Raw genomic sequence first — 5,135 nt, forward strand, 5'->3', positions numbered from 1 at the left:
AGGGTCGGAGAGAGAGGGAGACACAGAATCTGAAGCAGGCTCCAGGCTCTGAGCTAGCTGTCAGCACAGAGCCCGACACGTGGCTCAAACCCACGAACCGTGAGATCATGACCTGAGCTGAAGTCGGACGCTTAACCGACTGAGCCACCCAGGCGCCCCTAAAAACTCCATTCTTAAGCACACTCTATCCTTTCCTAAAGCTCATTCTATGTAAACAGTGCTGTTATTGGGGCATTTGTCAAAAACAATCATCTGAAATTTTTAAAAATTGTGGTGGCCTGAGGCAATGTAAAAGTTGGAGTTATCAAGAGGTTGACCAAAGTATTTGGTGTGATGTGATTTATAAGAAATATGTATTTGAGGGGTGCCTAGGTGGCTCAGTCGATTAAGCGTCCAACATTGGCTCAGATCATGATCTCGTAGTCCATGAGTTTGACCTCTGCATTGGGCCTTATGCCTGCTTCAGATTCTATAACTCCTCTCTCTGCCATTCTCCTGCTCACACTCTGTCTCTCTCTCTCTCTCAAAAAAAAAAAATATATATATATATATATATAGATCAAATATATACATATTTGATCATATAGATGACAAAACTACATTTCTCATATATATTTGGTCTCCATCCACAGTTCCTGGCTCACAGCTCCCAAAACACTTGGAATACTTAAGGGATGAGAATGAGTCATTAAATTGTCTTTTGTTAGGTTATTAGAATGACTTTTGGACCACACTTAAAAATGGAGACTGATTTCCAGGATAACTAAATATGTGATTAGAGCATTGGAACTTTCATTCTCAATCCCCTCACCTCTAGGGAAGAGAGAGGGACTAAAGGTAGAATCAATCACCAATGGCCAATGATTTAATCAATCATGCCTAGGTGTCCATAAAAACTGAAAATGACAGGTTCTGAGAACTTCTAGGTTAGGAAATAAGTGTAGAAGTGGGGAAAATGGTACACTCAGACACAGCATCGAAGCCCCACACCCCTTTGCATAATATGTCCTATACATACCTTCCATATGGCTGTTGCTATGTTATATCCTTTTATACTAAGCCAATAATCTAGAAAGTAAAATATTTAAGTTCTGTGAGCCACTCTAGTAAATTAATCAAATCTAAGAAGGGCATTTTGTAAACCACTGGTTTATATTAGTTGGTCAGAAGCACTGGACTTGTGACTAACATCTGAAAGGAGTAGAGTAGTCGTGTATGACTGAACCCTTAACCTATAGAATCTGGTTTCAAGGTGTATAGTGTCGTAACAGAGCTGAATGTTAGAACATCTAGCTGATGTTCAGAAAACTGCTTGCTACTGTGGGGAAACCACTCTGAAAAATACATTGGAATTGGGTCTAAGAACCAAAAAGCCTTCACAAACAATTAAAGAATGATGATTTGGAGAATGACATGCTCAGGGCCCTTGCAAAAGTACAAACTACTCCTAGGAATCTTGAAAGATATGAGCATGCAAAGGAATGCGTGCATACCTCAGGCTGTATCCATGTCCATTAAAGATTTGTGAAGGTGCTAATCTCTCAGTTCTAACTGAACTTGAGCCCCTGAACAAGCAGGGAGAGAATGGCAGGGAGGGTTGTAAACTGACTGGCTGGATGATGAGATCATGCCATAACACAGGCCAAGAAAGCCCTTCACCAAAGGCTGAGAAACTTCTGGCTAAGATATTTCATGGAATCCTTGTCCAATCATTAAGTGGTCACAAAGCTAACATACAAAAGACCTCAGGCTATCCAGCTCCACCTGGAGGGGAAGCTGTGCACTTGAAACTGTTCCAACGTTTGTCTAGCTCTGCTTGATTCCCAGTGGGGAGGCGAGAGGCTTCAACTGCTCAGAGAGACTCGACCTGCAAGTTTATTTCGGGTGGTATCAGTGAGGCACAGGGACTAAGATCTGGAAACCAGGCCTGGCTTCGGACATAGAGCACGAATCACCCTGGCTAAGCCCACACCACAAGGAGATCGGACCCAAAAGAGGCTACATCAAAAAACAAGCCAAAGTACACATGTTGGAGAGTCCCAAATACCATGAGTAGGAAAATAAAACAACCAAAGTCTCAACAAGAGAGACCAAGAGAACGATTCAAACAACACTTCCTGAATGGACAGGCCCTGGACACTCAATGAGACTCCTTTAATATAGCAGTACTCGCAGGTTAAGAGTGCCTAACAAGCTTTTAAAACTTAAAACAGACAGAAAGATAGCCAAAATGACAAAATAGAAGAACTCTACTCAAAAGAAAATCCAGGAAGAAGTGACAGCTAAAGAATTGGTCAAAACAGATACAAGAAACATAAGTGAACAAGAATTTAGAACAATAGTCATAATAAAATTAATCACTGGGATTGAAAAAGGCATGGAAGACATCAGAGAAACTATAGCTACAAAAACTATAGACCTGAAAAATAGTTGTGAAGAACTGAAAAATGCTATAAATGAAATACATAACAAAATGGAAGTGTCCAGCAGTGCAAGGTGGCTCAGTCGATTAAGCGACCAACTTCGGCTCAGGTCATAATCTAGTGTTTCGTGGGTTCGAGCTCCAAGTCGGGCTCTATGCTGACAACTAGCACAGACTCTGGAGCATGCTTCCGATTCTGATTCTCCCTTCTCTATGACCCACCTCTGCTCATGCTGCCTCTATCTCTATCTCAGAAAAAAAATTTTTTTAACTAAAAATAAATAAAATAAAATAAAATGGAAGCGTCCAATGCATAGACTGAAGAAGCAGAGAGAAGAATACGTGAAATAGAAGACCCAATTGTAGAAAAAGTGGAAGCTGAGAAAAAAAAGAGACAAACTGATCCAGTAACAAGAAAGGAGAGTTCCAGAGCTGAATGATACAGTCAAACGGAACAATATCCGTATCATAGGAATTCCAAAAGAGGAAGTGAGAGGGAAAGGCACCGAAGGAGTCCTTGAAAAATTATACCTGAGATCTTCCCCAGTTTGAGGAAGGAAACAGACATTTAAATCCTAGAGGCACAGAGAACTCCCCTCAGACGTAAATTGAATCGATCTTCTGCATGACATATCATAGTGAAACTGGCAAAATATAAGGACAAAGACAGAATTTTGAAAGCAGCTAGGGAGAAAAGGGCCCTAACATACAAAGGGAAACCGATCAGAGTGGTGACAGACCTATCTACTGAAACTTGACAGGCCAGAAAGGAATGGGCAGGTGATCTTCAATATGATGAACAGAAAAAATAGGCAGCCAAGAATCCTCTATCCAGCAAGACTGTCATTCAGAATGGAAGGAAGGATAAAGGTCTTCCCAAATAAACAAAACTGAAGGAATTCGTCACCACTAAACCAGCCCTACAAGAAATCCTGAGGGGGACTCTCTGAGGGAAATGTTGCAAGGAACACAAGTTACCAGAGACACCACTACAAGCATGAATCCTACAAAGGACACAATGACTCTACTAAACCCATATTTTTCAATAATACCACTGAATGTAAATGGACTAAATGCTCCAATCAGGAGATATAGGGTAGCAGAATGGAAAAAAAAAATCATCAATTTGCTGACTAGAAGACACTCATTTAAGACCTGAGACACATTCAGATTTAAACTAAGGGGATGGAGAAATATCTATCATGCTAATGGAAGTCAAAAGAGAACTGGAGTAGTTATACTTACATCAGACAAACTGGACTTTAAAGGCAGTAACAAGGGATGAAGAAGGGCATAATATAATAAGTACAGACCGATCCATCAGGAAGAGCTAACAATTGTAAATGTCTACACACCAAATCTGGAGGCACACAAATACATAAAATAATTAATCAAAAACAGAAACAAACTTATGGATAAGAATGTGCTAATACCAGGAGACTTTAATACTCCACATACAGCAATGGACAGAAAAACTAGACAGAAAATCACTAAAGAAACATGGGAGTTGAATGACACATTGGAAAAGATGGATTTGACAGATATATTTAGAACTCTACATTCTGAGGCCATGGAATTCACTTTCTTCTCAAGTGCACATGGCACATTCTCCAAGATAGATAACATACCAGGGCATAAAGCAGCCCTCAATAAATATAAAAGAATTAAGATCATACTATGCACACTTTCAGATCACAATGCTTTGAAACTTGAAGGCAATCACAGGAAGAAGTCTAGAAAATCTCCAAAAACATGGAAGTTAAAGAACACCTTACTAAAGAGTGAATGGGCCATTCAAACAATTAGAGAAGAAATTTAAAAATATATGGAAACAAATGAAAATGAGAACACAACAATCCAAAATCTATGGGATGAGGCAAAGGCAGTCCTAAGAGGAAAGTACATTGCCCCCAGACCTATTTCAAGAAATGAGAAAAAGTTCAAGTCCAAAATCTAACAATGCACCTAAAGAAACTAGAGGGAGGAAAACAAGAGCACCCCAAACCCAGTAGGAGAAGAGAAATAACAAAAATCAGGGCAGAAATAAACAATATAGAATAGAAAAAAAACAGTTGAACAGATCAATGAAGCCAACAGTTGGTTTTATGAAAAAAAAAAAAAAGAAAATAGAACTGACAATCCTCTAGCCAGCCTTCTCAAAAAGTAAAAAGAGCACCCAAATAGGGAAAATGATTAATGAAAATGGATATATTAAAACCAATACCTCAGAATACAAGCAATTATCAGGGAATACTTTGAAAAATGATATGGCAACGAACTAGACAACACAGAAGAAATAGGCAAATTCCTAAACACACATTCACTACTAAAATTCACACGGGAAGAGAAAGAATATCTGAACAGACCAATAAATAGTAAAGAAATTGAATCAGTTATCAAAAATCTCCCAAAAAATAAGAGTGCTGGGCAGATGGACTCCTTGAGGAATTCTACCAGACATTTAAAAAAGAGTTAATACCCATTCTTCTCAAGCAATTCCAAAAAAAAAAAAAAAAAAGACATCAAAAGAAAACTTCCAAACTCAATCTACAAAGCCATCATCACTTTGATTCCCAAACCAAACAGAGACCCAGCAAAAAAAGAGAATTACAGGCCAATATCCTTAATGAATACAGATGCAAAAATCTTCAACAAGATACTTGCAAATCGAATTAAACAGCACATAAAAAGAACTATCCACCAAGAATAAGTG

Source organism: Hyaena hyaena, unplaced genomic scaffold, assembly GCF_003009895.1.
Source record: "Hyaena hyaena isolate Hyena2069 unplaced genomic scaffold, ASM300989v1 scaffold_1051, whole genome shotgun sequence".
Taxonomy (NCBI): domain Eukaryota; kingdom Metazoa; phylum Chordata; class Mammalia; order Carnivora; family Hyaenidae; genus Hyaena; species Hyaena hyaena.